This window comes from Capricornis sumatraensis, chromosome 20, assembly GCF_032405125.1.
Source record: "Capricornis sumatraensis isolate serow.1 chromosome 20, serow.2, whole genome shotgun sequence".
Taxonomy (NCBI): Eukaryota; Metazoa; Chordata; class Mammalia; order Artiodactyla; family Bovidae; genus Capricornis; species Capricornis sumatraensis.
The window spans coordinates 58,227,975-58,242,009 of NC_091088.1; the positions used below are offsets into that span (position 1 = coordinate 58,227,975).

At 43.6% G+C, this 14,035-nt stretch overlaps 1 pseudogene; it reads left to right on the forward strand.

Moving 5' to 3' along the window:
* The first annotated feature begins 22 nt into the window (after positions 1-22).
* Positions 23-3,082, forward strand: LOC138096837 (retinoblastoma-like protein 1; annotated as a pseudogene).
* Positions 3,083-14,035: the final 10,953 nt, after the last annotated feature.

The following is a 14,035-nucleotide window of genomic DNA, read 5'->3' on the forward strand; positions in this document are numbered from 1 at the left end:
ACAGTTAGACAAGTATGGCAAAATGTTGGTAACAGTCTAAGTGGTAGACACATGTACACCTCTTTCAACTTTCTTGCGTGTTTGAAATTTTCCATAATAAAATGTTGGGAGAAATCCAGGAGCAATCAAGTTAAATTTATAAATAAAACGACTTAAGCAGCTTTATAAGTCACTTAAGATGATATGCTTTTTTATCACATTTCTGGTGAAGGACAGGCTCGGAACCCTGGGGAAGAAACGGACTTTTTTGAGGCGAAGCGCGGATGTAGACCATCGAAGAGCCGTCGTTCTTCGCCCGCCTTGGTGCGGGTGGTTGTGGGTAGCGCTCAGCGGAAGGAGGATAAACAAGGGCGGGCACCAAGCTGAGGCAGGTGGCGGTGGTGGCGCGATGTGGGTGGCGCGATGTGGGTGGCGCTGCGGACGTTTTGTGTCGGGAGCTGAACCTGGCCGAGGGGAACACAAGCTAACTCCGCCGCCATCGAGGACATCTACGGCCTAGAGGAAGTTACACACTGGTCGGCTTGTTCGTTATCTGTCGCCTGCCTCAAAAGCATTATCCCCACAGTTGGAAACCATATCTTGGAAGGAAATTAAGCGAAACGCAATTTCAAAAAATTTGAGCCAATTTTTAAAGATGTGTTTCAAAATCCATGTGAAGCGCCACCAAAGTTACCACGAAGCAGGAAGCAGAGGAGTCCTTGCAGTGTTAAGGAGCTTTTTAATTTCTTTTGGACACTTTGTTTATACTGAGGATAATTTTCCTATGATTGGAGATGATTTAGTAAACTCATCATTTCCTTCTGTGCTGCTTGGATCCGATTTTCGTCAGTGACATTATATGCTCAAATTGACGAGACTCCTTGAATTCATCTTTAAAGGTTTACCATCCTGATTTTCGTATTGCTGATTTTAGAGCTTCTGTATAGCCTGGCTGCGTCACTGCTGTACTGTGTGAACTATAGCCAGAGGGATAAAGGAGCACTACTTTAAGCCATATGTTTCAAAACTATTTGACAGGAAGACTTTAAAGGAGAGAATGCCTCCTGGGCCTTTCCAGTTTACTGACAATAGCGAAGCAGTGAACACGGAGAGTGTGAAGAATATGTTTTAACTATTGGTGGTTATGATGAGAAGCTCTTTTGGGGAGAATATGCAGAAGAGGAAATAAACTCCTGGAAGGTTCACTGGTGATGCCCTGTTCGGAAACGGACAACCCAGACTACTGTCGAGTGTAACCATCAACAATACTTTGAAACAAACATTATTTATACCTTCTACCCCACTGACAGGGCAGCAGTATTTAAGAGAAAAAGTAGCAGTCATTAACTCTTGTTGCTTCAGTCACTCAAAGTGTGAGCTGATTGCAGAGTATTGTGGCTGGATTGAAAAATGCACCAAGTAACCAAGTTATAAATATTTTTGAGTCTTGTTTGTGTAATCCAAGGGAAAACATAATGGAACTAGTGAGAGAGACTCTGCCAACACTATCCTCAATCAACATGAACAGCCAGAATCTTGCATAGACTTCGCTGTAAACAAACTGGAACTTGCAGAAATTTTGTACTATAAAATATGAGAGACTGCAATGGTTCAGGCAACACAAAGACTTCATGGAATAGACATGTCAGTTATTTTAGAGCAGGATATATATTTTTCATCATTCCCTGATGGCCTGTTGTTTCAAAATGGTCCTCTTTGCCTATAGCTCACTTCATACTTTTCTCTGGATTACTGAAGTTTTTAATCTGTGGCCATTTTATTTTTGTAAGGTTATAGAGGTGGTGGAGTGACAATGGCAACAGTGTCAGACTTTATGTTCTTGGGCTCCAAAATCACTGTAGGTGGTGACTGCAGCCATGAAATTAAAGGATGCTTGCTCCTTGGAAGAAAAGCTATGACAAACCTAGACAGCATATTAAAAAGCAGACAACTTTGCCGACAAAGGTTCGTCTAGTCAAAGCTATGGTTTTTCCAGTAGTCATGTATGGATATGAGAGTTGGACCATATAGAAAGCTGAGCGCCTAAGAATTGATGCTTTTGGACTGTGGTGTTGGAGAAAGACTCTTGGGAGTCCCTTGGACTGCAAGGAGATCAAACCAGTCAGTCCTAAAGGAAATCAGTCCCCTGGAAAGACTGAGGCTGAAGCTGAAACTCCAGTACTTTGGCCACCTGATGTGGAGAACTGACTCATTGGAAAAGACCCTGATTTGTGGAAAGATTGAAGGCAGGAGGAGAAGGGGATGACAGGATGAGATGGTTGGATGGTATCACGGATTTGAGGGACATGAATTTGAGCAAGCTCTGGGAGTTGGTGATGGACAGGGAAGCCTGGCATGCTGCAGTCCATGGGGTCACAAAGAGTTGGACACGACTGAGTGACTGAACTGAAGTGATAGAGGTGGTGATCTGCTCAGAACAGGGACTCTCCAGGGACATGGTGAAACACCTGAACAGCATCGAAGAACAGATTTTAGAGAATTTAGTATGGAGTCATGATTCTGCACTGTGGGAGGCTCTCCATGCTTCTGCAAAGTTCCTACCTGTGAAGAAGTTATATTCCCAAATAATTTTGAAACAGGAGGTGGGGGAAATGTACAAGGACATCTTTCCCATGAGCCAGTGTCTCCTGGGTCAAAGAAATGGATGACCTTGTCATCCAAGGGTCAAAGAAATTTGGACAGTGGAAGTCTTCAAAAGGGTAGGGAACTGTTGTCTCCAGTTTCTGTCCACGAACGCTACAGTTCTCCTACGGCTGGGAGTGCTAAGAGACTTTGTGGGGAAGACTTCCCCCAAAGGAAATGCATAAAGATAGGATCGGAACAGAGGGAACAAAATAGAAATTTGTTCCTTCTTCAAGCATTACTGCTGAAAATATGTCAATTTCACCCAGACAGAGTCTTCTGTTGATGGCCAGAGACATAGAATAGGGACAACAGGACATAAAATTACAATCCCATTGCATACAGTCCAGCAAACGATGCTGGATCGATCACACTGATATCAGTTTCCATGGATGGGTCAGTCCTTACGCCAAGGAGTACTCTGCTGTCTAAATCCAGTGCCGCGCCTCTAAGAGTTTGAAAGATATCAACAACGTGATAAGGCAAGGTGAGCAGAGAACCAAGAAATGGACGATAGGGACTTCCCTGGTGGTCAGACTCTGTGTCTCCAATGCAGGGGACACAGTTTCCATCCCTGGTTGGAGAACTAAGGTCTTACGTGCCTTGGCCAAAAAATATAAAAGAAGCAAGCAATAGCTATCGATGGTGTTGTAGAATCACCAACCATCAAGAAAATGATGATGTGTTACTTAAATAACTACAGGATGTTGTCAGTGAAAGAGCAGATCATTAGCCCCTCCCCATTTCTAGGATAAAAGCACTTTCAGGATGTTTTGCAGAAAGTTGGGGCTCTGTTTTTCAAAACATTCAGCCCTTGTAAGTAGTAAATATCGCTGAGTTACAAGAAAACTTGCATCAAAATTAAGCGGGATTTTTTTAAACATTTGTCCAAAATGTAGTTGCAGATATATTTGAGTTGGATTGCAAACAAATGTTTTAAGTACCTTCTAAACATGTTAATAGTCGTAGTTTTTTTTTTTTTTTTTTGGCCGCACCATGTAGCCTGAAGGGGTGAATCTTAGTTCCCTGATAAGGAATCAAACTCTTGGCTCCTGCAGTGGAAGCAGGAAGTCTTAACTCCTGGACCACCAGGGAAGTCCCAAAATTTTTAACATATTTGTTCTTCGGGTTTTTCAGATGAGGTAAGGAGAAACATCATCATTTTATAGCCCACTTTTAAAAATAATCAAATGTCTTCTCCTTCTAGGCTTCATACTATGAGGGTGAATAATCTGTTTTTGGCAAGTATGCTTTGAGATGCTTATGATGCTTATGTTCCCAATTTAATGTTGGGCAGCAGTTGGGTCCCATAGCATCTAGGGCAGAGGAAATGCATCAGCCTGTCTTTGACCCAGCGTGGTAACTGTACATCCAGGTGCCAGGACCATTCTGGGCTGTCCAGACTCTTCTCATGCCCTTCCTCTCCTTGAATGGAGGTCGATTTATACCTGAACCGCTCACAATCCCCATGACTTACTTTCCAACCCTAAGCCCTCTTAGCCTGGTGTTACAACCTAGCAAGAGAGATACTTGCTCCTTTTTAAAATTACTATCATTTTGTTTTCTAAGCCATTAGCTTAATTATATATGATTATATTATGTCATATATTTCTCAAAATAGGAAGCTGCTTCTCAAGCCAGTAGAGGAAAATATAGAAAAGAGTTGTTAGAAACTGAATTTCCTATTAGTGAGATGACACCATGATAATAGGGGAGATGTTCTTTCTGAGGTCTTAATAGGATTGTTCATTCTCAGTGTCTTAACTGATCCCCTAAGAATAGTTGAAACCTTTTCCAAAACCTCAGTAATATCACCTCATACCTTTTAATTATACTATATACATCAATGAAACATCTGCATATTACTCCCCTCTCTTTGTTCTCAGCATCATTGCTACTTTGTAAGTTTCCCATTAGGGTTTTTAAAAAGCAATTCTTTTTTTTTTTTTTTTCAAACTTTAAACTTTTATCTTGTATTAGGGAATAGCTGATTAATGGATTTCCCTGGTGGCTCAGACAGTAAAGAATCTGCCTGCAATGCAGGAGCCCCGGGTTCAATCCCGGGGTCAGGAAGATCCTGTGGAAAAGGGAATGGTACCCCACTCCAGTGTTCTTGCCTGGAGAATTCATGGACAGAGGAGCCTGGCGGGCTACTGTCCATGGTGTTGCAGAGTCAGACACAGCTGAGCAACTAACACACACACACACACATAGCTGATTAACAATGTTGTGATAGTTTCAGGTGAACAGCAAGGAACTCAGCCATACGTACACATGTATTCATTCTCCCCCAAGCCCCCCTCCCATCCAGACTGGCATATTACATTGAGTAGAGTTTCATGTCACGTGTATGTTCAATAGTCCCTGTTGGTTATCCATTTTGAACATAGCAGAATATGACCTTCCCAACCCCCTACTCTTTTCTAATTATTTATTTGGCCGCCCCGGTTGCTGTGTGAGGGCCCTCTCTAGTTGCGGTGTGCCGCTTCTCATGTGTTGGCTTCTCTTGTTGTGGAGCACAGGCTGTAGGTGTGGGGGCTTCCGTAGGTGCGGTTCCTGGGCTCTAGAGCACAGGCTCAATAGTTGCGGTACATGGGCTCAGCTGCCCTGCGGCAGTGTGGGATCTTCCTGGACAAGGGATCGAACCTGCGTCTCCTGTATTAGCAGGCAGATTCTTAACCGCTGGACCACCAGGGAAGTCCTCCATTAGGGTGTGATCCCTGGGCCCCTTAAGGATGTTTTCCAGGGGTAGGGGTGCAGCTTTCCAAAGAATCAGTTGTTCAGTATTCACTTTTTCTAGTGTGTTTCCAGGATCTAGAATGACATGGATAAACAGTTCTTAATTTTGACAAAATGTTATCAAATTTACCATCTGAGTCACCAGGGAAACCCTACGTATGTTTATTAAATTGCAAACCTTATTTTTTTAATGCAGAGTATTTAACTCTAACCCTGGCTAATTTGAATTAGTCTAAGATTTGGCTATGAATTAGTAATTACAACAGGAAATTTATTGTTAAATTTTAAGAAGAAAAGTGACATTTTACTTTTCTGGAAATTACATCCTCATTTTTTGTGTAGTATCTACCTGTTTTATAAGTCAAATAACATTAAGTCTATCTTGAATCCATATAAATCTATATTATACTTTTATTATATCAGTTCAGTTCAGTCGCTCAGTAGTGTCTGACTCTTTGGGACCCCATGGACTGCAACATACACCAGGCTTCCCTGTCCATCACCAAATCCCAGAGCTTGCTCAAACTCATGTCCAGCAAATCGGTGATGCCATCCAACCATCTCATCCTCTGTCATCCCCTTCTCCTCCAACCTTCAATCTTCCCAAGTCTCAGGGTCTTTCCTGAAGAATGAGTCAGTTTTTCGCATCAGGTGGCCAGAGTATTTGAGTTTCAGCATCAGTCCTTCCAATGAATATTCAGGGTTGATTTCCTTTAGGACTGACTGGTTTGATCTCCTTGCTGTCCAAGGGACTCTCAAGAATCTTCTCTAGCACCACAGTTCAAAAGCATCAAATCTTCGGCACTCAGCTTTCTTTATGGCCCAACTCTCACATCCATACATGACTACTGGAAAAACCATAGCTTTGACTAGACAGACCTTTGTCGGTAAAGTTACTATATATATATATATATATATATATATATATATACACACACACACAGAGACAGACAGAGAGAGAGAGAGAGGGCACACCAAATGACTTGTGGGATCTTAATTCCCAGACCAAGGATCAAACCCGGGTCCACAGAAGTGAAAGTGCTGAGTCCTAACTGCTGGACCACCACGGAGTTTCCAAATCTTTGTATATATTTTTATGTCGTTATAACTGTTGTGTCATTTTCATTGTCATTATTAATGTGCAAAATGTAAACAAGCATTTGCACTTGTCTTTATAAGAAACTCTGGACATATTTTATCAGATTTCAAGACTGGATAGCAATGCACATAAAATAGCTAATAAAACATTGGGATTTTGAGATTATTGAAAAAGAAGCAAAGTACTTTACTATAAGCAAAGTAAAACTGTGACAATCTCAGAAAATATTTACAACTTTTGTCACACAAAATGTTTACCTCTTTATAAGGAAAAGACTAAAAGCCCAATGTTTTAAAATGTGCAGAAGAAATAGATCACAGAGAAACAAATATGAGCCATCATTAACTATATGAAAAGATATTCAACTTCACTCATAATAAGAGCAACTCCAGTGATAACTACCCTGAAGCGGCAGTCTTCACCTATAAAACTGGCAACAATTTCTAAGGTGGGAAACGCCTTCTCATGCATTGCTGGTGGATATGCAAAATGATACAAACTCCATGGGGAGACATCTGATGATAGCTAACTAGCTGAACAACATATGTCTTTACTCTCAGACCTAGCAATGCCACTCCCAGGAATATACCTTGCAGACCCATCTCCACAGAAAGAGCAAGCCCTCCCCTTGGGGTCAAGCTTGAACACTTTCAAAGAACAGAAACAGGTATCACAGGCTGGGCCATTCTTAATTTTCTATTTTGAACATTTTTAAGCCTATTTACATTACAAGACTAGTATCTTTGTTCACTGTTTCATCTAGAGTCACTGCTCATTAATGTTCGTTTAACTTGCTTTTATTTCTCTCCGTGGATATGTGATGATGATGGTCGTGGTGGTGTTGTTAATGAATGGGCCATTTGAAAGTAATTTGAGACCTTATGATTCTTTACCCCTAAACGCTCTAGCAGGTAACTCCCAAGAACAAAGACACTATTCTAATAACAACAATTCAGCGATTGAATTCAGGAAGCTTATAATTAACATACACTATTTTTAAAAAATAATTTTATTTCTTTTTGGCCATGCTGGGTCTTTGTTGCTTGTTGGGCTTTTCTCTGCTTGCAGAGAGCAGGTTGCCGTGCGCAGTTTTCTCATTGCGGTGGCTTCTCCTGTCGCGGAGCATGGTCTCTAGGACTCCAGTAGTTGCAGCTGCCAGGCTTAGTTGCCTCGAGGAATGTGGGAACTTCCTGGACCAGGGATGTGACCCGTGTCCCTGGATTGCCAGGCGATTCTTAACCAGTGCACCACCAGGGAAGCCATATATATATATTTCTTTTGAATAAATACCCAAGAGGATTCTAAATCACAGGGTAAATGTATATTCAACTTGACAAGAAAGTGCCGATCTGTTTTTCAAAGTGGGGGTACTATTGGGTTGGCCAAAAAATTCATTTGGGTTTTTCCGTTACATCTTAAGGAAAAATCCAAACGAATTTATTGGCCAACCCAATATTTTGGACTCCCTTCAACACTATGTGAGAGTTCTAGCTGCTGCATATTTTTCCAGTGTTTGGTATTATCAGTCTTTTAAAATTTTAGCCTTTCTGGATGTATAGTCGTATCTCTTTGCGGCATTAATTTGAAAATCCCTGGTGATTGTAGATGCCGACTGTCTTGATATGTTTGTTGGCCTTTAATATATCTTTTTTGGGGCAGTGTTCATGTCTTTTGCCCATTTTTAATTTGAAAATTAAAGTTTTTTTCATTATTAAGTTATAAAGATACTTTATATATTCTGATTTCAACCAACTTGGTGGAAAACATATTACACATATTTCTCCCAGGCTGTGGCTTACAGTTTCACTTTCTTAATTTTGTCTTTTGGAGGACAGAAGTTTTAAGTTTTGTTAAGTTGCATTGATCTTTTGTGTTTTTTTTCCTTTTATGGTTAGTGCTTTTAATGTCTTGTCTAAAAACCCTTGCCTACCCCAAGTTTATGAAAATTTTCTCCAATTCTTTTTTTGAAATTTTATAGTTTTAGAGTTTATATGCTGGGTCTATGATTATATGTTAGGTCTCTGATTCATTTGAGGTAATTTTTGTGTGCACTGTGAACTGGGTTCAGTTTTATTCATGCAAATATCCAGTTGTTTCAGGATCATTTATTGAAAAGACTTTCCTCCCCTTGAATTATACTACATGTTTATAGAAAATGCACTATTGTGTTTGTATGATATATGTCCTCACTCCAATTCCACACTGTCTTTTTTAAAGTATTTACTGGTTTATATGTGGCTGCACTGGGCCTTTATTGCTGTGCACAGGCCTTCTCCAATTGCAGCGAGCAGGTCCTACTCTCTGGTTGCCGTGTAAGGGCTTCACGCTGCCGTCGTTTCTCTCGTTGCGGAGCACCGGCTCTAGGCGCTAAGGCTTCCTCAGTTTCGGCACCTGCATGGGCTGCATAGTTGTGCCACGGGGATAGTTGTCCCTCAGCATGGGGGCTCTTCCCGGACCAGGGATCAAACCGTGTCCCCTGTATGGGCAGGCAGATTCTTCAACTCTGAGCCACCAGAGAAGCTCCAGTACCGCACTGTCTTGATTACTGTAGCTTTAAAAAAATGATTGACGTATAGGTGATATACAGTGTTATAAATACGTATTCTTCTTCATATTCTTTTCCATTATGGTTTATCACAGGGTGTTGAAAGTAGTTCCCTGTGTCACACGTTGTTGTTTAACCATCCTACATATATACTGGTTTGTATCTGCTAATCCCAGACTCCCAGTCCTTCCCGCCTGCACCCCTCCTCCCCTTCGGCAACCATATGTCTGTTCTCTATGTCTGTGAGTCTGTCTCTGTTTCACAGACATCTTCGTTTGTGTCATGTTTTAGATTCCACAGATGAGTGATATCATGTCATTCTGACTTACTTCGCTTAGTATGAGAATCTCTAGGGCCATCCGTGTTGCCGCAGATGGCATTCGCGCATTCTTTTTGTGGCTGAGTAACAGTCCACTGTGTATATACACTGCATCTTCTTTACCCATTCATCTGTTGATGGCTGTTTAGCTTGTTTCCATGTTTTGACTGTTGTAAATAGTGCTGCTGTGAACATAGGAGGACATGTATCTTTTCAAATTATTCTTTCTTAAAGCAGCGTTTTGTTTTGTTTTTTATATCCCACCTCTGGATCCCTGATGTGAGCCCTGCCTGAGAGGGTGGGCCAGTTGTGTTGTGGCAGCAATCTGTTGTGCCCTGGGGTGCCCTGGTGGGGCGTGGTGGTGGTGGTTTGGTTGCTAAGTTGTGTCCGACTCTTGCGAGTTCATGGACTGTAGCCTGCTGGGCTCCTCTGAGCATGGAGTTCTCCAGGCAAGAATACTGGAGTGGGTTGCCATTTCCTTCTCCATTACAGCAGTGCTTTTTTAGTTTTCAGTGAAAATTTACTCCTAATTTCGCTCCCAGGCGAAATTTACTCCTAATTATTACTTTGTATGCTTTTGTAAATGGAATTATTTCTCAATTTCTCTGTTAGACTGCTTATTGCTAGTGTATAGAAATACAACTGGTTTGTGTGTGATGATTTTATATCCTACACACTGCTGAATTCATTTTTGGTTCTAATTTTTTTAAAATTCTTTAGGAGTTTCTACTTATAAGGTCATGCTATTGCAAATAGATTTTATTTCTTCATTTCCAGTTATTTATTTTTCTTGCCTTTTTCTAGAAGCTGGAACTCTAGTACTATGTTGAATAGAAATGGTGAAAGCAAATATTCTCGTTTTGATTCTCATCTTAGGGAGTTTCAAAAAGATTGAAAATTTTCAATTTTTCCCCATTGCAGGTAATATTACTTATTTTTTAATATATTGCCTTTATCATGTTGAAGAATTTCCCTCCTGTTCCTAGTTTATCTATTGCTTTTTGTCATAAAAGGTGTCAGTTCATGTCTAATTCTTTTTCATATCTCCATGAACATGAATGCAAAAATAATAAAATATTAGGAAAGCAAAGCAAGCAATACATAATAATAATACATCATGATCAAGTGGGTTTAACCTTAAAAATTCAGGATTGTTTGAACAATCAACCATCAATCTAAGTAATCCATCTTCCATTAATAGAATAAAGAAGAAAATAGTTTAATTATCCTAAAAGATACAGGAAGAGCCTGAAGCAAACTTATTTTCCATACAAACCTCTCATCATGCTGGGAATAGAAGGGATCTTCCTCCTTCTAATATGGAGCACCTATGAAAAGCCCACAGTTAACATGATATTTGGGCTTCTCTGATTACTCAGCAATAAAGAATCCACCTGCCAATGCAGGAGAATCAGGTTCCATCCCTGGGTTGGGAGGATCTCCTGGAGAAGGAAATGGCAACCCACTCCAGTATTCTTGCCTGGGAAATCCCATGGACAGAGAAGCCGGGCAGGCTACAGTCCATGGGGTTGCAAACAGTCAGACAAGACTTATCAACTAAACAACAACAATAACATGATACTTAATAATGAAAGACTAAATGCTTCCCTTCTGAGCTTGAGAATAAGGTGAGAGTGTCAACCTCCAATCTTGTATTAGTGATGTTGTATTCCACTGGGGACTGTACCTACTGGACCCAACTTAACTGGTCACCTGTTGACTGTTGTCCATCGTTGCCACTTTGAACAGCGTAGCAGTGTCTGTCTTGCACCTGTGAGAGTACTGCAAAGGGACACATTCCTAGAAGTGGGGTTTCTGCGCTCAAGGGTATGAGCATTTTAAATTTCCCTTTAAACATCGTTCCATGTATTGCAAAGTTATTTAGGCAAGACTACAAGAAAATTTGGGGGAATCTATTGATTCCATTTTCTTCCTCGGGCCCTCTGGGGTATTATGACCTGCCAGATGATATCCGTGGTCCAGTGGAGGGTTGGATCTCAGAGCAGGTGCCTCCTTCTCCAGGAAGCCTTCCTGATTCCCAGACAAAGTCAGGGAAACTTTGAACTTCCCCTAGAGAGCTCCCCAACTCTAGCCTTGACCACTTTGTATGACAGACATGTCTCCCCCCTGGACTGTCAGTTCCGTCAGGGCAGGGCCAAGGCTGTTGAGGTCACTACAGTGTCCTCAGCATCACCCTGTACAAGGTTGGGTGTACAAGATGAACTCAGTGGATGAATGGATAGAATGAGTGAATTTATAGCGACAGAAAGAGAGGGGATCCAAGATGGGGACAGGACTCAGCTTCCAGGGGCTCAGAGAGGTGGTAGAGAGGCTCAGAGTGAGAGGTGGAGACTTGAGGATTGGAAGGGGGCTTCCAGAAGGAAGCAAGGCCACGAAGAGAGAGACAGCCAGAGAGGGGTGGCATCTCAGGATGAGGCATGGGGACTCAGTGGCGACTGGGGGTTAGAGAGAGCTGTTAAGGCTGGCAAGGATGACAGGTGCTCTGACGGGGCTGGAGGTTACAGAAGACCTGGGAACTGAGGCTCCTAGACAGGATGGGAGTTGCGTAGGTTCCCACCTTCTTCCTCCTCCTCTTGCAGATAGCGACAACCAGGCTTGCCTCCTCCAGCTTGACCACCTGCTCGGTCATGGAGGCCTTGGGAGGGGCTCAAGGGCTTTGCTAGGTCAGCACTGAACACTGTTGGTCTCTCCCCCAGGCCTTAGGGGCCTCTTTCACACTGTCTGGGTGCTTTGATGGGGCTGCCTTAGACACAGGGCTCAGTGGGAAATGACCAGGCATGGGTGGGCAGCTCATCAGAAAGGCATTGGGCAGAAAAGGAGGGTCCTCACCCACTCTGGGTGGGGCTGGAGGGGCGGGTGCGGGAAGACTCAGGGTGGGGGTGGCTACTGACCCCGGGGCCCTCTCCTTTCCCAGAATTTCCTGCCCTGGTGCCTTTATGGTCCTGGCTGCTATTTCACATTTTGATGAAGCCGAAGGATCCTGTTTCCAACTGAACCAAGCCCAGTCCGAGGGGAGGGCCTGGCCCCCTGCCTCCCTTTCTCTCATCTGGACCGTGGCCGTGGCCCATATGGATAGCCCCTCCCCAGCCGGCGTCGTCTCCTTTCTCCCCTTCCCAGGAAGGCGCTGCTCAGCCACTTCCTGGCTGTGTGACCAGAGTGTCCATCAGACCCTTGGGGACCTCATCAGTGCACCAGGAACAATAACACCATCCATCTCCCAGGGGTTGACGGGGAGGCTGGCCGTGGACCAGGCAGCGAGGCACGGGTACAGTGAGTTAGGCACGTGCTTGGCCTGGCGCACAGCAGGGCCAGCAGACAGTGACTGAGAGCTCTTGGAATCTATTTGATTGGGGTTTAAATCCCAGCCACTGCCTCTGTCCTAACCTCTGAGACTGCTTCCTGCCTGAGAGGACCAGTCCCTTCTCCCAGGGCCAGGGGGTGGTGCCATGAGACACTCTGCATTAAAAAAAAATTTTTTTTATTTCTGTCTTTGTTTGTTTGTTTAGGCTGCACTGGGTCTTTGTTGCGGTATGGGAACTCTTAGCTGTGGCATGTGGGATCTAGTTCCCCGAACAGGGACTGAACCTGGGCCCCCTGTACTGGGAGCAGGGAGTCTCACCCACTGGTCCACCAGGGAAGTCCTGAGATGCTCTGCATGTAGGATACATTCAGGGAGCCCCTGACACAGAATCGGTAGGTACCCAATAAACAGTTACCACCCCGCCCCAGTCCCACAGTCCAGAAATCAGCTCTGTGTGAATCCAATCAGTTAAGGGTTTTCCAAGCACTCCCCTGGGTCAGGATCTGAGCCAGATTTCTCGCACACAATCTCCTCGGGAGCCTGGGGTGAGTAGGTGGGGTCTTGCCCCTGGCACTCTTTGGATGGTGATTTGGCATTTTTTAATTACTTTTTTGACCGCACCACACAGCACATGGGATCTTAGTATCCCAACCAGGAACTGAACTCATGCCCCCTGCGTTGGAAGCGCAGAGTCTTCGCCACTGAGCCACCAGGGAAGCCCCTGGATGGCGACTTTAGTGGCACTCCTGTCTTCGTCTGGGCCTCTGTTTCCAAATCTGCAGGTTTGCTGAGTGAATCCTCGGGAGCATGGCACTTGGCATGCTGCAGGCGCCACATTAACGCTGCTGTTAGGACTCTTCTCCCGTTTTACAAAAGTGGAAACTGAGGGCGTTCCCTGGTGGCCTAATGGTTAGGGCTTCTGGGTTTTCACTGCTGTGGCCTGGGTTCAGTCCCTGGTCAGGGGACTAAGATCCTGCAAGCATGCAACAAGGTCAAAAATAAAAAAACACGGTGGAATGAAGCTCAGGGTAAGGTCAGAACTTCTCAGGGAACCAAGAAAATGTTTGTAATCTAGAAAAAAAAAAGTGGAGCACAATACTCATAACTAAAAAGTAGAAACAGCCTAAATGTCCATCAGCTGCATGTGTGCGTGCTAAGTTGCTTCAGCTGCGTCCGACTCTTTGCGACCCCGTGGACTGTAGCCCGCCAGGCTCCTCTGTCCATGGGATTCTCCAGGCAAGAATATTGGAGTGGGCTGCCGTGCCCTCCTCCAGGGGACCTTCCTGGATTCCCTTCCAGGGATTGAACCTGCGTCTCTTATATCTCCTACTTTGGCAGGAGAGTTCTTTACCACTAGTGCCACCTGAGAAGTCTGTCCATCAGCTGATA